This window comes from Pelophylax lessonae (assembly GCF_965119305.1).
Source record: "Pelophylax lessonae genome assembly, chromosome: 4".
Classification (NCBI taxonomy): domain Eukaryota; kingdom Metazoa; phylum Chordata; class Amphibia; order Anura; family Ranidae; genus Pelophylax; species Pelophylax lessonae.
Genome location: NC_138771.1, coordinates 329,907,802 through 329,930,612, shown reverse-complemented (window position 1 = coordinate 329,930,612; position 22,811 = coordinate 329,907,802).

Genomic DNA, 22,811 nt, shown 5'->3' with positions numbered 1-22,811 from the left:
CCTGCATAGTCCTGGCATAATGTCATTCCGGAGGCAGTGCTGAAGAGCAAGAAGTCCTGGAAGTGATGGTTTGGCTCCCATAGAGTCCTGATCTCAATATCAAGTCTGTCTAGGATTACATGAAGAGACAGAAGGATGTAAGGCAGCCTACCTCCACAGAAGATCTGTGGTTAGTTCTCCAAGAGGTTTGGAACAACTTACCTGCTAAGTTCCTTCAAAAACTGTGTGCAAAGTGGGAATTAAAGTCAAAACACATTCTGCTATGCCTCCTGAGTATAGGGATACCACATGTTTCACAGCCTAGATGCATAGAGGGGTCCAAAACCCAAAGAGCACATTCAGGCATTTCAGGGACATAAATTACACATCTAATTTGCTGACTGCCTATCACATTTTTGGAGGCCCTAAAGCACCTGGACAGTGGAAACACCCACAAAATGACCACATTTTTAAAAGCAAACACTGAAAGATATTTTCTAAAAGACATAGTAATTTTTATTTTTTTGCAATAGATTTTTATTACGTTTAAAGTCAAATATAAATATAAGCTGCCAATGGTGGGTACAAAGAGGTACAAACGTATACCATGGGCTAAGAAAGCACATAAAGATAGAGAAACATACATACTAAGTAACCATAGACCAGTCAAGAGGCACTCAGGGATGAACATTGACATAACACATGAGTTGTCATCAGAAAACTGAAAAGACACTAGTACGGTAAGTATAATTTGTTAATGCAAGTGGACCAGGGTTCCCACAATCTATCAAAGGTGACTATAGAGCCATTCCATAATGCAAGCGTTCTTTCATACGAGAAATGCATATTGACTAGTGCAATAGCCTATAATAATCATACTAATGGAAGTAGACACCCTATCAATGTCTATACTTAGAATAGCTAGAGCTGGGTTAGGAGACAATAAGACCCCAGCTGTTACTGCAGATATCACTTGAAATATTTTGCACCAAAAATGAACTGTGCTTTTACAAAAACCATAGGATGTACAATAAATTCCCCGTTTGACCAAAACTTGCCAGCAGAGCGGAGAATAAGAGGGGTATTTCAGGGCTAGATGGCATGCGGTTAGATACCCCAACTGTGTCAATTCTCAGTGTTGGGAGAGCATGGAATTATATGGACTTGAGGGCCTTGCTCTATTGTACAGCAGTAAACATGGTGGCAAGATCCTCTTCCCATTTAAGGAAGGCCTTGGATTTAACAAAGGTCATCTTTTTTTTAACCTAAACAATAAAAGGAGAAATGCTCTTTCTTCTAGAAACAGGTGAGAGGTAAAGTTGTCGCACTGGGTCAGTAATGTGTATCTCGGGAAGGGAGGATACAAAAAGATATTTGATTTGTAAATTGGTAAAACAGTCTTTGGATGTAACTTTCAGTCCCTCCATCCTTTTGAGTGAGCGATTATGAATTATGTAATTAATAACTGCAATACCTTTTTTTGCACCAGGATTGAAGGGAGAGATTCGGAATAAATAATAGAGAGAGGTTTGAACCACTGTTTTAGTTAGTCTAGATGGGCTGCAAGTTAATAATCAAGATGGGCTGCAAGTTAATAATCATTGTCCATGTAGGCCAAGCCTCCTCCCCATCTGTGCTTAAGAAGTTGAGAGTGTGAACATCTAGCTATCTTCTTTTTCTATATAAATTGTCTAAACAGGGAGGCAAAGATGTTTAAGTGCTTTGATTTAAGAGGGAATAACAAGGTCCTAAACAGGTATAGCATTTGTGGGAGGATGAACATTTTAAGGGAAGCCAATCTTCCGTTCCAGGATAGCTTAAATCTGGCCAGGTGGGTCAGTTCTTGGGATACTTTCATTCCAAGGGTGTCAATGTTAATGTCTGCTAAATGAGCTGGCTTAAGAGGTCAGAGTTATACCTAGGTTGGGGGTGCCATTAGAGTTACAGGAATAAGGAAGAGAATGTGGTAAAGAGCCTGTAACTGCTGGAGAAATCCAGAATTAGGGATTTGTAAAAATGAACTTTAAAGTAAGAAGTTCCACTAAATTGAGTTAAAAGCTGGCGGGCGTAGGGTAAGGAGGTGGATGGGTTCCTAAGAAGAAGGATGACATTGTCTGCAAAGAGGTGAACCTTGTGGTATTTCCAATATGAAAGCTTGTAATTTGGGGGTGGAGAAGAATGGATTCTGCCAGTGGTTCATTGATTACGCTAAATATGGCGGGTACAGTTAGCACCCTTTGAGGGGCCCATAAGGTATCTCAAAAGTTCTGGATAGTAAATTAGACATGTATACCTGAGCATATGGGCAGGAGTATAGAACCAGTATAGTACACAAGACTTCTAGACCCAATGGATTTTGTCGAACGCCTTCTCTGCATCCAAAGAGAGGAGCAGAGAAGATGTCAGATGAGTCTCAGCATAGTGGAGGAGGCTAATTGTCCTTCCAGTGGTGTCAGATGTCTGCCTTCCTTTTGGTGAATCCTGCTTGGTCTCCTTTAACCAGTTCCCACCCAGCCTGTAGTGAAATAATGGCTGGACAAGACCTTCATCATGCAGGGGGATGTCACATGATGTCCTCCTGAAACGTCATGTCATATGAGGTCTACTGGACACAGCCGATGACATATCAATGTACTGTGCCGCTGCTGGTACCATGTGATTGCTGTGACCAATCATAGCAGATCACTTGACAATTGTAACCAATGGATGGCTTCTTTTCATGTCATTCTTTGTGTACAAGTGGGTCGCTAGCTGTGATTGGTCAAAGTGATCACATGGTACAGACAGGGCCAATCACAGCCTATCTGTACCATGTGATTAGTTGTAGCCAATTACAGCTAATCACAAAAATACTCACGGAATAAATCAATTTTATTCAGTAAAAATGATTTATAACAGTGAAATTCACTGGTATAAGTAATCATATTGTGTAAAAAAAATAAAAATAAATTCTGATCACTAGTATAATGTTACTATGATATCACTGTTTTGCTCTGGTCACAGTGTTTTTTTATATACTGTCACTAGTGAATGTCCCTGATCACTGCCACACCAGTTATATGATGTACTGCACTGGCAATGTAAAAAAAAAAAAAAAAAATTAATACAACACCTTGGCCTAGCCACTTTCGAAAAAGGGTAATTTTTGGGATATTTGTACTTTCCTGGTGTTTTCAGGCATCAAGAAATGAGACAGGCCATCACTACATCAGGACTGATCAATTTTCATATATATATATATATATATATATATATATATATATATACCAAAGTTTGTGGACTCTATAACTTTCCTACAGACTAAATAATAAATCTGATTTGGGCTATTTTCACCAAAGAAATGTAGAAGAATACAGTTTGGCCTAAACTGAGGAAGAAAGATTATTTAGTAGCAACATTTTCTAACAGAAACAAAGAAAAACTTTTTTTTTTTTTTTTCAAAAGATTTGGTCTTTTTTCATTTATTTAGCAAAAAATAAAAAACCCAGTGGTATATAAAATGCCATCAAAAGAAATCTATATTTGTGTAAAAAAAAAAAATGATAAAAATTTCATATGGGTGGAGTGTTGCATGACCGCGCAATTGTCATTCAAAGTGCGACAGTGCTGAAAGCTGAAAATTGGCCTGGGCAGGCAGGGGATGAAAGTGCTCAGTATTGAAGTGGTTAATGAGAGCGGGTAGAATATCAAACAGTCATCCCGCTGACAATTTGGCATATTTGTGTGGAGTAACGAGATTAGCTTGAAATTGGCAAGAGTAGTTGAGTCTTTCCCTGGTTTATCTTAGGGGGAAAATACACAGTAGAGGCAGCAGCTGTGAAAACATCCTTAAAGTGTTACTAAACCGACAACAGTAAAATCAGCCTGTTTATGCAGTAAAGTATGCTTGTTATACTCACTGTGGAACCTAAGGAGGTAATTCTCCGCATTGTGTAAAAAGGCTACCTGATTTTGTATGCGCAGATCCTTCTCTTCTTCCACTTACTCCAGAACATGTCTGGATAATACAGAGCCTTTGGAGTCAGGCTGCACATGCTCAGTTTGGTGTGTATTACTAGAGAGGTTTTTTTTTTTTTTTTTCCTTGTGAGAGTGCATGTGATCAGCACAGAGCCAATCAGCACTGTCCAGACAGAGGGTCATGGGTCTTGGATCCTGATAGGACAGCTCAGTGCAGTATGAGAACTCCTCCTACAAGCTTTATCAGGAACTGATAAGACTGCTATTGAGAAAAGGTATTTAGCAGTTTACATTCACTAAAATAATTGCATTTCCCTGTTCTGTGTACTGTGGGGGGCCAGATAAAGTGAATCCAGGGTCTGGAGTTTAGTAACACTTTAAGATATGGTGACAGGGTGTTTTTAAACATTTGTTTGTGAAGTTGTCCGGCCAGGGAGCCTTTCCCCTAGGCAGGCAAACTATGGTTTTAGTGATCACAGATACAGTACAGTAAAAGGGGCATTTAATTTGGATAGTTGTTTTGCAGATTGGGCAGGTAGCCGTAATCGAGCTAAGAAAGGGTCAATGTCTTGTACAGACGGTTGTGGAGTCCAGGTGCCGTTTTTGAGGTTGTTCAAGTAGCTGTAATAGTCTGCAAATGAGTTAGCAATCTCTTGGGGATTAAGGATCTTGTTATTAGTATTGGGGTTAACAAGGTAGGAGATTTTAGTTTTGGCTGTCTGAGCCTTTAGTCTGTTCACCATAAACTTTCCTGCTTGGTTAACCCTGACATAATGGTGGATTTTAGGAGTACGAGCAGATCTTTCATATTGCTCAAGAAGCAATGAAGTCCTTGTAAATCAAAAGGTGGCCCCTCCTTGATGGCAATATTCTTGCGGAAGAGCTTATGGATGAACCAGAGCGAATGCGAGTTTGGGGAAATTAAGTTAATCACAGTATGGTTGGAAACAATTTTATATCCCATAGTGAGAGGGGAAAAAAAAAGGATGGAGATGGGAGAAATCCGATGTCTCACTAAGAGTAATGTGCATGCTGTGTAGAAAGAAGTTTGCGGGTGTGCCAGTAATGGCAGTATGGGGATCGTACCTACAGTAGGAGCTAGTAACAAACATCTAGGGGGTAAAGAGTGGTGAAAAAAAAGCAGCAACATAACTGGTGCAGTATTTCACAGGTAACCAAGTCCATAGGGCTGCCATGATGAATCGAGAAGTGTCCAAGGAACTTTGCATAGTGTGAGCTGCTGGAGAGGCCCTTGAAGGAGCAGAGGAAGGAGGTTGTTCCACCAGGATAAGGTGTTAAAGCAAAGAAGGAAACAAAAATGATGAACACACGTATCCAGTGCTGGGACAAGGTTATCTGGTGACCAGGGGGAAGATGGCAAACTGTGCCCCCCACTCCCTGGGATGGGGCAAATAGTGGCATAAGCTTTGTAATATTTGTGACTAAAATAGTACCAATAGATGCATTACACTGTAGTGACTTGAAGAGCTTTAAATCGGAGCACAAAAATGTGGGTATGGCCGGTGGTGTCACTGGATAGAAAAATGTTTCTGTGTCACAAAGTTACTGAAAGAAAATCATCCTTGTGACAGTGAAGTCACTGGAAGGAACAATGTCCCTGTGTCTGTGGTGTCACTGGAAGGAACAAATTGCTCTGTGTTGACAGTGTCACTGGGAGGAATACATTTTCTGTGTTGTTGCTGTCAGTCTTAGGAGGACTGCTTGGCATCTTTGTCAGTGGGATAAAGCTATGTGGGGTGTATGGAACTAAAGGGTGCTAGGGAGGCTCTGATGAAGAAAGGGGGGATGTGTGGCTATCATTGCTGGTATTTAACAGGCAATGAGGAGGTGATGTTGCCTCCTCACCTCCTTGTTTAACCCTGAAAATCTGGACTTACTCTGCCTCTACTTTGTGCAGTTGAACGTGGTTGCAGAATAGTTACGGTGCGGCCCCATGCCATTTAAATTTTGCTATTTGTACAGTCCTGGCTGCATTTCCTTGTTCAGGTGGGTGATCAAGCAGTAAATCCATGCTTGCTTTTACCACCCTCCTACACACCCGTGTGAACGAGCCCTAAGGCCCTCCCTTTAAGCTACAATAGCAGTTGTATGAGGGGAATACAAATGCCGCGGCTGTGATTCTATGCACCCATGAAAATATTATTCCCCTTGTTACATTTGGTGGACAGTAAAAACCACTGAACGCAACCCATTTAAGCTAAGTTAATGTTATTGGAAAAATGACAGAATGCAGTAAGGCAGTGGTCCTCAACCCTGGCCTACAGGGCCCACTAACAGGCCAGATTTTAGGTATTAGCTTGGGGAGATGCAGACTAGAGTACTGCAATCACTGAACAGCAAATGATATCACCTGGGATGTATTTCAGTTATGTTGAAAATCTGGCCTGGTAGTGGGCCCTGTAGGCCAGGGTTGAGGACCACTGCAGTAAGGGACCTGTGTTAAGGTCCTTGTTCACATGGGTGTACTCAAGTGTATGCCCGTGTGAGGGCCATGTTTGCCTGCCTGGGAATGCACAGCTGTGTTATGCATCATGTCAATTGGGATGCAGCTGCTGTGTGGAAACTGCTGCTGCACCCAATTTTGACAGCTGTGCAGGCGCGTGCCCCTGAACACTGAAAGTGTGCGTTTGGGGCCTTGCACCTGCATGGCTGTCAAATTGGGAGCAGTGGCTGTGTCCCAACTGAAATGAACAGGACTGCCTGTATGGGGATACACAGAACACTTGTTCATCCCTATGTGGGCAAACACAGCCCTCCATGGTACACCCATTTGAACAAGGTGTAAGCCCTGAAAAAGACTGAGTGATTAAATTTGTATTCGACAAAACACCCTAGGAATTTCAGAATCAGTTAGGAACAAGAAAAGAGTGAATAGGCAGAGTTTGAGGCAGTAAGAGTATGTGTTATTGAAGAGCAAAATCAAAGACTTGCAGAGAAATGTGCTAGGCTGCGTTATGGTGACAGTTCGAAGAGATAAAAGCGAACTGGGAAGGAAAGGGTGTCAGACAGATGGGTGTATGGACCTCTAGTGTGCAATGCCCAGAGCTTAAACAGGAGGCTGCATAATGTGTACACACAGATTTATAGGAGGGGACAGCAGATAGCAGAAGGGAAAGGGTTAAAAGAGAGCAGGGAAGACTGACCGGCCGTAGAAACCATCTGAATTAGCACATAACTGTTAGGAACATAGATAAATGTATAAACGGAGTCTGAGCCGAACCAAATAAGAGTGACTTTAACAGTGAAGAAGGTGAAGTAACCTGGTGTTCTGCCAAAAACTCCAACTCGCCAAAATCTCCAAACATGTCACTTCCGGTGACTCTACAGCAGCAATAACTGGAGATTCGAAGAGTTGGTGTTTTCACAGAACACCGGCAGCATATATACTACGGTACACAATATAATGAGTAGACATTGTTAGTCCACCCGCTAGTAACCAACAACATGGCTGCCACTAAGGTGGGGACACTTTTTTTCCTCCTTACCCAGTGTTCTGTCAAAACAGCCAACTCGTTGTGTACCATAGTGTATATGGTGCTGGTGATCTGTGAAAACACCAACTCGTTGTGTACCATAGTGTATATGGTGCTGATGTTCTGTGAAAACACCAACTCGTTGTGTACCATAGTGTATATGGGGCTGATGTTCTGTGGAAACACCAACTCGTTGTGTACCATAGTGTATATGGTGCTGATGTTCTGTGAAAACACCAACTCATTGTGTACCATAGTGTATATGGTGCTGATGTTCTGTGAAAACACCATCTCGTTGTGTACCATAGTGTATATGGTGCTGGTGTTCTGTGAAAACACCAACTCGTTGTGTACCATAGCGTATATGAGCAATCCGCGGCCATCGGAGCATACAAGACCGAGCCAGCTCCCGCATCCACCCCAAGTAATTGTGCACCCCTCGGGGCACCTGTGGATACTTTTATTTTCCGCCAGACAGGCCGGATCGGCGAGTGGCGGGACCCGCGGCCTAGTCGGGAACCGCTGCCTCTGCATCCCCGGGCTCACGTAGGCCATCATCGGCGAGAGGGTAAGCCATCCGACCCTCGGTCATCCTGCATTGACCCCCCGAGACCTCCACATCACCCCACTAACGCCAACGCGGAGCTATAAGGCCGCTACCAGTACTACCAGCCCGGGCATACTGCGGCCGGCCGCCATCTTGAATAGGCCGCAACTCCAACTCGTCACCATCCACCGCTCTGATCCCCCACTATTGTACCTCTTAGGCTGCAGCTGCCCCTCCGCGATCCCCTGCTCAAGCCGGACTGTTTATTTTAGCTCTGGACTGCCGGGATCCGGAGCTCCGAGATCAGGGCCTACACTCCTGCAAAAGCCGCGGACTTTCCTAGCGGTCGCCGCGGTCTGACGTCCGGCGCGGCGGCGGCTCCACAAGCTGACTTTGACTTTTGGCCTCCCTCTCACAGGCACCCTCTGCCTATACGAGCCCGCTGGATCCGCCATCAGTCATCTAGTGTCTTTTTCTGGGCACCAGAAGGGCACTCGGAATAGCAGCCTAGTCGCACTGGAAGCAGCGGTTATCCTCACACTAGTCGCAGGGTAAGCACACAGCCCCTCACACCGCCTATTGCTTGCACCCAGCTGCTGCACACAGACTGTCCTCCACAATCTCTCCTGCTTGTTGCTGCTCCTTCCTCTGCTTGCCTATCTCATCATTTGATCAATCCTTTCCTTCTACATACTCAAGTGGAGATGGAACTTTTTTGACCGGTGATGACCGACCATTATTAAAGTGAGCTCTGGCGGCACCCTGATGATCTAACCCCCTGGCAATGCCTTCTAAAACACCCAACTTACGTTCAATGTCCGGCAAAAAATCCGGGAAGGGATCCTCATCCAAACTACCCAGCTCCGGTACTATCAAACGATTTCTGTCTACAGGCGGCTCAAGCACTCACACGCGAGGCAGTAGGGCTGCAGCCTCAGTATCGGGTGCAGTGTCATCCATCCGCTCCGCATCACCGCGGGAGCACTCTCCTTCTTCCTCATATTTTTCTGACCCGCTTGAAGAGATGAACTCTCCGGCAGCTTCTGATATGTCTTCTCTTTTACACGGTTTGAAACAGGAAATTGGGGGCATGTTTCGCAATCTAGAACGGTCACTAAAGAAAGAGATCACCGCTGTCCGCGCTGATATGTCCCACATACTTGGCAGGGTAGAGGATACAGAACGGAGGCAGGACTCGCAAGAAGACTCCATTAGAGAACTACAGGACAAAGTCACGCAACTAGCGGTGGCCCACCGAGCCGCTTTATATAAAATGGAGGATCTGGAAAACCGCAACCGGCGGAATAATGTACGTATCCGTGGTCTCCCCGAAGCCACCAGGGATGACGATCTTGAAGCATCGGTAAGGGGCATATTGAATTCCATCCTGGGGAGGGCTCCTACTGATCCTTTACGTTTTGATCGCACACACAGAGCGCTTAGACCCCGTAACCTGTCCTCTGACCTGCCTCGGGATGTCATCTGTCGCCTGCACTATTTTGAAGACAAAAATGCTATCATGACTAAATTACGCGGCACTCAAGTTGTTGACTTTCACGGGGCGTCCCTTAACATCTTTCCTGACCTTTCCAAGGAGACCTTAGAACGACGCCGAGCACTAAAACCGCTCCTGGAACAACTTAGGGCCAATGGCTTCACTTATCGCTGGGGTTTCCCAGCTTGTCTAATAGCTACCAAGAATGGTCATTCTGCTACCCTTCGCTTCCCGGAAGATCTACCAGCCTTTCTCCAAGATGTTGGACTCCCACCCTTGGATCTCCCAGGGTGGCATGATTGCATCCCCATTTTCACTTTCAAACCAGGTGCCTCCTGGAGTAAAACGCCTTCCAAGAAAATGCGCACCTCTGCGCCGTCTTCTGCTCACAAATCGGGGATGACCCCGATTTGAGGAATTCCTATCTCTCTATCTGTTGATATGATTTTCTTTCTCATGCCTATTTACGTTTTCTCCTTACAGGATCATTAGTTTATTGTTTATATCATGCCTGTTTTACGTACTCATGTTGGGTTTATTACTGTCTCCTCTGCCAGGGGGAGGTTATTCCATGGTTATTTGATGATTTGATGTTTTGTTCTATACCTTGCCATTTACATTTTGGCTTATTGGGGTGCCGCCGCCGGCTCCCTCTTGTGCGTCTCCATGGGATGATGTTACGTCCGGTCGATACGCTCCCCTCTCTCCTTTTGGGGGTGGGGGTTCCCGGATCTGGGGCTCTGTCGCGCAAGACTTATTCTCCTGCTCAGCGCCCTATCTCTGGGATCGCACATCCCCCCAGGGACCACTGCAGTCTACTGCGTGCCAATGCATGGTGTCCCACAGGATATTGTCTTTGTATTGAATCTATGTCTTCTCCTCTTTTCTTGTTGTTTCTTCTTTTCTTCTTCTCTTCTGTTTTCTCCTCCCCCCTCTCCTCCCCTTCTTACCCCCTTTCCTTTAGGCCCGGGTTCTTATTGTTAGTGGGAGGGGTGTTTGTAGATGCCCAATGGCGACCATAAAGGTCTTGTCATATAACGTTAGAGGCTTGAACACGGCATATAAGCGCCATCAAGTGTTACGGGAACTGCAACGTGAATCTTGTTCTATTGCTTTCCTTCAAGAAACGTATCTCACCCATTCTACTCACGTCAAATTATTCTCTCCACAGTACCCAACCTGGTACTATGCACTCTCACCCTCTAACAAAGCTAAAGGTGTCGCTATTGGGTTTCGCAGGGACACCCCTTTCCAACTTGACACTATGCTTACCGATCATAATGGTCGTTATCTTTTTTTAAAGGGTTCAATAGGAAACACCCGCTGTACTCTAGCTAACATTTATGCACCGAATCAGGCTCAGTCCACTTTCCTACACACAACACTTTCTGAGCTGGCGAAGTTTGCTGAAGGTCTCCTGGTTGTTGCTGGTGACATCAACATGGTCTTGGATCCTGTTCTTGACACCTCGCAGGGCCGCTCAAATGTCCCGTTTAAACAGATCGCACGGATTAAAAAATTGTTACATTCCCTTCAACTAGTCGATGTCTGGCGAATTCTGCATCCTAAAGATGCGGACTTTTCCCACTTTTCCAAAACACACAGTTGTTATTCCAGGATTGACAACATTTTTCTAAGCCATTTTCACTTACCTCTTTTGCGATCCGCCTCCATTGGCTGTGCCTCCATTTCGGATCACGCTCCTGTTATGACCACCTTGCTCCTTCCTTCTCTCCCACCCCGCTCCACTAATTGGAAGCTGAATGACTCACTTCTCACAAACCCCGCAGATGCTGCTCTCTTATCTTCTGCTCTTAGCCAATACTTCTTTGAAAATGCCACTGAGAGCGCATCTCCCTCCTTGGTGTGGGAAGCCCATAAGGCTACTATAAGGGGCAGATTGATGGAGCTGGGGGCGCGGAGGAAGAGGGAGCAGGGCCACTTGATTGCTGAGCAGCTTGCACTGGTGGCGGACCTGGAAAAGTCCCATAAACTATCAATGCATATCTCCCACTTACAGGCCTTAACAGAAGCTCGGGAATCCCTACGATCCTTACTTGACAAAGCTACCAAGCGCAAATTTCACTTTTTAGCTCATAAACGTTACGAATGGGGTGACAAGCCAGGTAGAATGCTTGCCAGGTCTCTTAGAGCCCAGAAGTCAGCAGCCTTTGTACAGAAGGTGAAGCTCCCCACTGGCCTTATGGTCCATTCCTCCCCTGATATTGCCAAAGCCTTTAGGGATTTTTATAGCAAGCTTTATCATGTAGAAGGCGATCTATGTCATCTCCCTATAACCGAAAAACGCAAACGTATTTGGGCTTACCTAAAGAAGGCTAATCTACCGACCCTTTCCAAACGCTCTCTGCGGAAATTGGAAAACGACTTCTCTGTTGAAGAGTTCCAATTGGCACTAAAATCCACCCAAGCCGGTAAGGCGCCTGGCCCTGATGGTTTCACGGTCGCTTATTACAAAAAATTTGCAGATGTCCTACTCCCTCACTTAACCTCGTATGCCAACTCCATCTCTAAATCCACTGGTTTTCGCCCAGAAACACTAGCCGCACACATTTCAGTCCTGCCTAAGCCGGGAAAGGACCCCACAGAATGTGGCAGTTACCGCCCTATATCTCTCCTAAATGTAGATCTTAAATTATACTCTAAGGTTCTGGCTAACAGACTCCTGCCCCTGATCCCCTCCTGGGTCTCCGCTGACCAGACTGGTTTCATCCCCGGCCGGGAGGCGAGAGATAACTCCCTTCGTGCTCTCTCTCTGATCCACTTTGTCCGCACGGAGTCCCAGCCCACCCTGTTTCTTTCTACTGACGCTGAAAAAGCGTTTGACAGGGTGGACTGGGACTATTTGTTGACTACCCTCCGTTTTTTTGGCCTTGGCTCTAAGGCTATACAACGAATTACGGCTTTATATGCCCAGCCGTCGGCTCAGGTACGGGTTAACGGTCTCCTTAGTACTCCTTTTACCCTTCATAATGGCACGCGACAGGGGTGTCCTTTGTCGCCCCTTTTGTTCGCCATCTCACTCGAGCCTTTTCTATCCACTATTAGACATTCCAACGACATCCATGGTATCACTGTGAACTGTCAGACACATAAATACGCAGCTTATGCGGATGATATACTTTTTTTCATCCAACAACCTCGTATCTCTTTGCCTGTACTCTTACGAGCCTTTGCAGACTTCCGCCACCTCTCAAACTTCAAGATTAACATGTCTAAATCTGAAATATTAAACATTAATCTCCCCCACACTGAAACCTCCGCTCTGGCCCCACATTTCCCATTTCAATGGTGTCCGGCTAAATTGAAATACCTAGGCATTTTTCTAACCCCCCGCCTGGATCACTTATTCCGTCATAACTACATACCCCTATTGAACATGCTCAAATCAGATCTTAGGAAATGGTCCTCCTTACATCACTCTTGGTTGGGCAAAACTAACATAGTTAAGATGAACATTTTACCTCGTATTCTATTTTTTTTTCAAATGTTACCGCTGGGTGTACCTATTGGGCTTTTTACTATTTTGCAGTCTTTGATTTCCAGGTTTATCTGGCAGGGCAGGCGCCCCAGGATTGCCAGGGCGACGCTTTTTCGTCCAAAGCGTTCTGGGGGACTTGCACTCCCTAGTATCAGGGATTATTTCCGGGCGGTCGCACTAACTCGTGTGGCTGATTGGAAGTACTCTTTTAGTTCTAAACTATGGGTACAGCTGGAATACGACCTATGTGACAGAGACTTGTCTGCAGTACCATGGATTCCGAGGTCCGCCAGGGCCCTCTCGCCAAACACTTCCCCCCTGACTTTATCTACCTTGTCCGTCTGGGATTCCATTCATACAAAGTTTTCCTGGAACTACAACTCCCCCTTAATGCCTCTGCTGAACCACAACCACTTCATGCCTGGTAAGCTGGATGCTGGATTTAAAAATTGGTCTCCTAAGGCTCCCCTTTTGTTATCTCACGTAACCCACTCTAATACTGTGAAACCACTTAGCCACATTATGGGCTCTAGCCCTGTAACGGTCATGGATCATTGGAGACACAGACAGTTGTCCAGGTTCATAGCTACTCTTCCACGTCCGTTGCGTGACTCCAAGGAATTGAATCCTATTGAGACGATACTGTGCCCTAGGGACCCCCCTCTCCACCCCACCTCGCAGTTTTACAAGGCACTTCTCTCATTACAAGGCCAAGCCTACCCGGACTTTCTACACAAGTGGGAACTGGATATTGGATCTCAAATCTCTGATGCTCGGAAGGACAAAGTTCTTGCATTGGCTCACATTTCCTCTCTCTCCACCAAGGTGGCAGAATCCAACTACAAGCTATTATCCCGTTGGTACTACACCCCGAGGAAAATGCACATTATTTCTCCGGCCATCTCCCCATTATGCTGGAGGGGATGCGGAGATACTGCATCACACGCACACATTTGGTGGCACTGTTCGGTGATTCGGCCGTTCTGGTTGGAAGTCCTTCGGCTTATCCAGGTCATCACGGAAGTCACCATACCATCAGATCCCTGGGTTGTTTTGCTACATGGAACTACCATGCCGCTCTCTAAGTACAAAAGATCAATGATCCCTCACATGCTTAACGCAGCTAAAGCCCTGATCCCCACCTTTTGGGGCTCACCGTCCATGCCCACGATACGCCACTGGCTACGGAAAGTTGATATGATATACCAATTAGAGGAACTTACTTTTATAGCCCGTGACAAATTAGACCGCTTTCACTCTACCTGGCAACCTTGGTCTTCTTTTAAAAACTCTTCATCCTATATGGCCCTACTCACTGAAGACACCCCCCTTGGTCTATCACCTCCTAATGTACTCCTATCTGCTTAAAGTTTTTATTGTTGGGTACATAAATCGCCCGTGGCCTAATTTCCCACCCCTCCCCCCCCCTCTTATCCTCTTTCTCTCCCAGCTGCTCTCCCCTCTTCTTTCTCCTCTCTTTTCTGCTTTTTTCTATCCTTTCGTTTTCCTATAAGTTCTTTCCGACTTCTGTTTTATGATGCAACATGGTGTGTTCTCATTATGTTTTTTTCAGAATTATTATGACTAGGTGTGCTTGGCACACACTGTGATGTTCATGCACTCGTTGAGATTGTTCCATAACTACTTACCATATTTAATGTCGGATTGTACGGTCTATGTTCGGTTTTTCTATGTTTTTTTGAAAAAATTTTCAATAAACAGAAATTAAAAAAAAAAAAAAAAAAAACCATAGTGTATATGGTGCTGGTGTTCTGTGAAAACACCAACTCGTTGTGTACCGTAGTGTATATGGTGCTGATGTTCTGTGAAAACACCAACTCGTTGTGTACCATAGTGTATATGATGCTGGTGTTCTGTGAAAACACCAACTCATTGAAATCTCCAATTAATGCTGCTGTAGAGTCACCGACGTGACGTGGTTAGACATTTTGGCAAGTTGGGTGGAAAAAAAGCTGGCTGAAATTCCAGAATGTTGCTTAGTGAAAGAAAGTGAATAACAGTTGCAGAAGTAGGAGCGAGAAGATATAGTTGGAGTGGCTGCCAGAGAGGAGTTAGGGAATCGTCACACTGTGCAGATATATGAAAGAAAATGAAAGTCACTCCACTCAGTGAGGAAGGAGAAGCAGTGGAAGCTCCCAGTGCGTCCCCCTCACCATGGATTAAGACTGTGCCCAGGGCAGGTGTCCCTTCTGCCCAACCTTAGTCCCGCCACGTGGCGTATCAAAGGAGATTAAAAAGAAACAGGTCCAGAGAAGAACCTCACGCAGAACACTTGTTAAAAGATTGGGGGGGGGGGGGGGGGATAAGCTGGGTGACACGTCATCCTAGCTGGGGACTGTAGGGTTGTTGATCTATCCTATTAGGGCATGTCATGATCCACCATGAGATTGTTTCTTGGATGATCTTTTGCAGGAGACCGCTTGCCAATCAGAGGAGATTGCATGAGAAGCCCTGGATCCAGGTGGTGGCAGTGCGTGGTAGGTGGATACCTTCTTCCAGGGAGGTTGCTATCACAGTTTCTCCATTGTGTGTGCAGGATTTTGTGGTTCCTGAGAGCCACGGTGATTGAGGCAAGGTTTCTGTGCCTTTGAAGGGTATATTTCAATATGTCAGGAAGCAGCAACAGCCTGAGAAACCAATCCAGGAGCTGATGTCACGGCGAAAAGCAGTGGGAATTTTTTTCTTAGCCTGGTACAAATGCCTGGGCAGAATGAAATGCTGCGAGTCAGATGTGAGCTGATATTCACACCGATGGAGTAGAACTCTCTCAGTCAGCGGCCATTAACCAGAGTGGATGCCACGCCCCAGGCATAGTGAATCTTTTGAAAATGTAATTTGTTGACACAAGTTTCTGGAACATGCAGGCAATAAAAAGAAAATAGATTTTTTCTTTTTTTTTTTTTTTACACAAAGTTGTCAATTAATACTATATTTCCAACACACTGCATAGGCATACTTACAACTGCACCACAAAACACATTCTGGTACTCCTTTTGAGTGTGGCGATAACACATGTGAGACTTATTTATAGCCTATAAACATAGAGAGGCCCAAAATCCTAGGAAAAGCTTCAGGCATTCCAGAGGCATAAATTATGTATCTACTTTGCTGACTATCTATTACATTTTTTAGAGGCATTAGAGCAAGACAGTGGAAAAGCTCACAAAATTACCACATTCTGCAGAGCAAATACCCCAAAGTATTTTTTAAAGAGGCATGTGAGTATTTTGAAGACTTAATTTTTTTTTACAAGTTTTTGGTAAATGCAGAAAGAAAATTGTATTTTATTTTATTTTTTTACACAAAGTTGTCAATTTATTAATATGTTTCTCACAATCAGCATTAGAACTTTACCCCAAAACCATCCTACTACTCCTCCCAAATATGGCGATACCACATGTGTGAGACTTTCAGTGTCTGGACTGATTATGTATCGGACAATGTATCTTGTGTATCACACATATAAAAAATTGTATCATAAAATATAGCTTAGTATAGTCTCACTTGTAGCTGTCATAGTTCCTCTAAGCCAAGCAAGCCTAGCCTACTGGTATGTAGCTGCCCCCAGGAAAGCCATGTTCAGTGGCCAGGAAGTACAGGATATTCTTTTTTCTTTATTGCTTCTTTACTTGTGTCACAGCTCTTTCTAGATACCTAAATAGCAGCTGTGAAAACTCTGTGTACACATTAAGGGGAATTTACTAAGACTGGAGCAGCTAGAATCTGGACTAGCTGTGCATGGCAACCACTCAGCTTCTATCTTTCATTTGCAAAGCATAACTGAACAAGGTGCAGATAGAAGCTGATTGGTTACTATGCACAGCTGCTCTATATTTTGACTCCTCTAGTTTTATTAAAATCCCCCATAGACTTAACTTTCAGGAGTCGGATGTAGAGCGTGCCTGTGTAGTATGTAGAATTACTTGTGGTATTCTCTGGGAAAAAAAAAAATATAGAACTTTGGGAATCCTTTAAAATGTATAAATATTAATATATATATACTTTTTTAAACAAAATTATATATATATATATATATATATATATATATATATATATATATATATATATATATATATACACATACTGTATAGTAAAACCTTGGATTATGAGCACAATTCGTTCCCAAAATGTGCTTGTAATTCAAAGCACTCGTATATCAAGTTGAATTTCCCCATAAGAAATAATGGAAATAATGGAAACTCACATGACTTGTTCCACAACCATTTATTCATAAGTCCTTCAGTCTATAGTCCATATAAAAAGATTATAGGCAACTAAGAGGCAAATTCAGGGAATGCCTGGGTAATCTTCCTGTAATATCAGATCCAAATCGCATCATTTAAAGAGGAGTTCCGACTGAAGAAAAAAAAAATTTAAAAAAGTCAGCAGGTACAAATACTGTAGCTGCTGACTTTTAATATATAGACACTTATCTGTTCAAGGAGCCCACAATGCCAGCACCCCAGCCGATTTTCGAATCTGCTGCTAGATGCTGCAGCCACCACTCTTTCTAAGGGAAACCGGCAATGAAGCCTTTCGGCTTCACAGCCGGCTCCCTACTGCGCATGCGCGAAGCGTGCTGTGCATTTTTATAGGCTCGGTGGCGGGTGAAGGAGGACAGAACTTCCGGTGGACGGCGCCTCCCGGAAGTGGGGAAGGGTACCTGTCAAAAACAAGTACCCATTTCCCCCTCCCCCTGAAAGGTGCCAAATGTGGCACGGGAGGGGGGGGGGGGGAGGAAGCAAGTGAGCTGAAGTTCCACTTTTGGGTGGAACTTCGCTTTAAGGTAGAACTATAGGCAAAACGTTTTCCTGGTGCCTCCATGGCAGCATACTAGTGATAGAGCTCCACCTCTACTCCTCCCTCAGGACCAATGAGTAGCATAAAAGAAAGGCCCAGCCCCCTGTCCCATCATTCTCCTTTTTTTCCTCATACCTTCCTGACTGGTGAAGAATAAGCAGTATGTCCATACCTCTGCCTCCAGGCAGCTTTCCGCCGGATTCAGCCTCTCCCGTGCGCAGTCCCTGCTCTTGGGTCGCTCAAAGCACTAATATGGCCGGGAACCCCTTCTATGGACCATTGGGGTATCATGTGCAGTGTTTCCTCATAGGAACGCATACTGCCACTGTCTCTTTAAAAATCTTAAATGTTTGGTTTTGCAGGATTTTGCACAAGGACTGTCTTTTTTATTTTTTTATTTTTTCCTTTTCCTCCTTCTTTACAGGTTGGATTCCCCTTTAGGTTTTCCAGTATTTTTTTTTTTGTGTGTTTGTATGTTTATGTGTTCTTATTCATTATCTTTCCCCTTCTCTTTCCCCTCTTTTTCCCCTTCTTGCCTTCTTCTTACCTTTTCTACAGCCTGTCTCTTTACGTTTCGCTAAGCATCCGATCCTGTGTGGATGGCTTCCAGCCCTGAGATTCCCCCTGCAGCGCCAAGTAGCTCGAGGTCACCCTTTCCTCCACAGAGTATCGACGTCTCTGCGGGCCGCCTCGCAGGGCGGGGAGTAGAGCCGTCCAGTGCGGTTGAGGCTCGGGTGGCCATCTTGGATGTTGGAACCAGGTGTCATTTTGCCCTGAGTTCCCACAGGAGCTAAGGGGAGGGATTTTCCATGCTCCCTTCTTATTAAAGGGCCATTCCACCTACTGTCCACCTGAACGACAGCATATTTTCCCTGCTCCTGCTGACTTGTTTAAAGCCCTTGGTAGGAAGCACCTTTAACACTTTTTTTTTTTCTCCCTTCTTTTTGTTTTCTGCTCTCCTTCCCATTTATTCAGTTTTTTTTTTATTCAATAAAACTTTTTTTTTCCTCTTCTTTTCTCTTTTTCCTCTTCTCTTCTTTCATATTTTCCTTCTTTCTTCTTCTTTTTCATTTTTTTCCTTCTTCTTTCGCCTTCCTCTCACAGCCGGTCCTTTGGCAACGCCCTACAATGAGCCACTCATCACGCAACCAAAATCTTCACAATAGGTATGGGACCACGTTTTCTGTAAGTATTGAAGAAAGAAGAAAAATAGTGCTTTTGTGGACTAACAAATGTCCTTTGTTCCAGCCAAACACACTCCAAAGACCTGGAAAGTCTTCAAGGCACCACGCCCATGATAGTCTGGACCGCAGATCAAGATCTTCCCACTATAGATCCTCAGAGAGATCAAGGTCGAGACACCATCACTCTCCTTCTCCACCATCCCACTCCTCGAGGAAGAAGTGCTGGGCTTGTGGTGCAGTGCCTTTGCCCAGAAAACTAGTCTGCCAGGACTGTTTTTCGGGACTACGCATCCAACCGTGAGCTTGAAAACCAACAAGTGGTGGATCTGCTAAAGCAGACAATGAAGGATTCCCTTTCAGAGTTGACAACTCTGATACCCGCACAGACGGCTCCTTCTGCAGCTCAGGTTCCGGACAGGGATGATAGCGCTCCAGGCCCCTCAGGGCTTAACCCTTCACGCTCTGCGGTTCCATTACTTGAAGAGGCATCTTCAGGGCACCTTTCGGAGGAGTCCTCAGAGGAGTCGGACCCTTCAGGCTTTAACTATGCCTTTATTCCACCCTTTATTCAGGCAGTCAAGACAGCGATTGCCTGGGAGGATCCTGAAGAACCCATTCCAAAGTCAAAAACATATTTTCCTTTCCTTAAAAAGGAAACAAGTATTCTTTCCTCTTATGGGCGAGATAAGAGAAATTATCGAAGAGGAATGGAAGAAGACGGATAAAAAGTTCTCCTTGGGCCGTCTTAATAAGCTCTACCCTCTCGCCGAGGCTGAAGCACAATCATTAAATTCCATGCCGGTGGTGGATGCTACAGTCATACGACTCGCCAAAAACGTTACACTACCTATGGAGGATTCAGCTTCTTTCAAAGATCCGCTGGATCGAAAAATGGACCTGGACCTAAAAAGAAGCTACTTGGCCTCGGGCGCAGCCTGTAAACCAGCTATTGCCCTCACATCTGTCTCCAATGCCATCAGAGCATGGACGGAAAATGTTGAGACAGCTTTACGCCAAAATGTCCCCAGAGAAGACATTGTCAAGGCACTGGAGAAACTGAAGATTTCTGCAGATTTCATTGGAGAGGCCGCCATTGATACAAACCGTTGTTCTGCGCAGTCAATGCTCCACACAGTAACGGCCAAAAGGGCCCTCTGGCTAAAACCATGGACAGCTGATCTTGCGTCCAAACAGAGTTGGTGCATGATCCCGTTCGATGGCAAATCCCTCTTCGGAGAAAAGATGGACAAAGCAATTTCCAGGGTAACTCGAGGCAAGTCTGGTCTCCTGCCACAAGACAGGAAAGTCAAGAGGACAAGAGTCTATTCATCTAGATTCCGACCCTCAAATTCCAGGGATTATAGGCAAGCCAGACAGAACAGGAATAACAGAAGACCCTGGAGAGGCATCCAGGCCTCTTTTCTGAACACACGCAAAACCAAGGCTTTCACCACCCCCCAGGAGGCAGTGAAGCCTTTTTGACGCCAGAAGATTGCAATCCCTCCCAGTCGGAGCCAGGCTGCAGGCCTTTCTCTCAGTTTGGGCTTCGCGTTGTCAGGACCCTTGGGTTCTGTCAACAATCCATCTGGGTCACCGGTGGGTGTTTTCCCCTCCTCCTCCTCACGCCTCGTTTCAGGAGTCAAGAATACCAGCCTCGCCATCAAAAGCTTTGGCATTATCCCAATTCCTGACAGATCTTCAGCTTCAAGGTGCAGCCATACCAGTTCCATTGGCGGAACGTTACACAGGTTTCTATCCTCCGCTCTTTTTAGTGCAAAAAAGGATGGGAGGTTGGAGACCGGTGATAGACCTCAAGAGGCTCAACCGATATATAGAGCTCGAGAGCTTCAAGATGGAGTCTTTGCAAACTATCATCCAGGTCATCCAACCAGGAGATTGATTGATATCTCTCAATCTACAAGATGCTTACCTACATATCCCAATCTTTCCAACTTATCAGAGATTTCTGAGGTCCGCTGTAGGCGAGATACACCTTCAGTTCAAGGCTCTTCCATTCGGGCTCTGCACGTCTCCGCAAGTGTTCACCAAGACCCTGATAACTGTCCTGGCCCCCCTCAGGGAGAGGGGGTTGAGAGTGTACCATTATCTAGACGAGATTCTCCTGTTGGCAAGCAATTCGGATCAACTCAGATCCCACAGGGAAATTCTCCTTCAGACTTTGCAGGAGTTCGGCTGGCTCATAAATTTTCAAAAAAGCAACCTGTCCCCGACACAACAGATGGTTTACCTGGGAGCCATGTTCAACACCCAAGTGGGGACAGTGTCCTTACCCAGCCAGAAGATGGATATCATCATACAGAGGATGTTCACTGTGATTCGGAGTACTCATCTGACGGCCTCTCAGTGTCTAGTCGGCACAATGTCCTCTTGTATTCCCATGGTGCCATGGTCCCACTGGCACCTGAGGCTCTTCCTAACAGGTTTTCTGTCACAATGGAGGAAGCAACACCTCTCCCAGAAAATCCGAATGACCGCCTTAATGCGCAGAAGCTTGTTTTGGTGGACGAAGAGGGGAAATCTTGCCAACCCCCGTCACCTAGGCTTATTCAACTGGACCATCATTACTTCTGATGCAAGTGGGCATGGATGGGGCGCCCATTGCAGGGAGGTCAAGCTGCAGGGAAGATGGTCTCACTCAACCAAAGGAGTGGTATCCAATGTGCTGGAACTAAGAGCGGCATTTCTAGCTCTGATTTCCTTGGCACCCCTCCTCCAAGGCCACAGAGTTCTCCTGAGATTAGACAACAAGACAGCAGTGGCATACCTGCTAAGACAAGGAGGTACTCGCAGCAGGACCCCCCTTTGGGAGGTCGAACCCATCATGCTGTGGGCAGAAAGGAACCTACGAAATCTCAGGGCCGTTTACATTCCAGGCCGGCTGAACACAGTGGCATACGCTCTATCCAGGAGGTTCACAGACAACAACGAGTGGTCTCTACATCCTCAAGTTTTTCTCCAAATCGCCAACCTCTGGTACCCTCCTCAAGTGGACATGTTTGCCACTCCGGACAACTCAAAACTCCCCAGATTCTACTCTCGCCTCCCCTATACTCAGTCGGAAGCAGTCGATTCCCTGACATGCCCATGGAATTTCTTGACGGCTTATGCCTTTCCTCCCCGCCCGCTGATTCTGAAGTTCCTCCAGAGACTTCTCACAGAATCAGTACAAGTCCTGACGATACTCCCTTTTTGGCCGAAGAGACCGTGGTTCTCTCTAGCCATCCATCTCAGTGTGGATCCCCCCATCAGGATTCCGCTTTTTCCCAACCTACTGTCCCAGCAGGGACTATATCATCCGAATCCGCAGAGGTTGGATCTTCGGGTTTGGAAACTGAGAGGCGAAGGTTTCAGTCCTTAGGATGTACTCCTGAAGTCATCTCGACACTGTTGAAGGCCAGGAAACCCTCTACCAACGCGGTCTATTCAAAAGTCTGGAATAAATTCCTAGCGTTCGCCGCAGGGCAGGATTTCAACCCCATCCTTCCCTCTACCTCTCAAGTTTTAGCCTTCTTACAGACAGGATTGGATTTAGGATTGGGGCTAAGCTCCCTTAAAGTGCAGGTAACAGCAATCTCGGCTGCGACCAACAAGAGATGGGCTGAAGATCCTCTAGTGGTTACCTTTTTAAGAGGAGTGTTGAAAATCCGTCCTCCCGTTAGACGCCCTTTTCCACAATGGGATCTTACCCTGGTCTTGGAGGTTCTTTCTAACCCCCCATTTTCTTCAGTGGAACAGGCTTCTCTTTGGAATTTGTCATTACAAACCGCCTTCCTCTTAGCCATCACCTCTGGCAGACGAGTCTCCAAGCTGCAT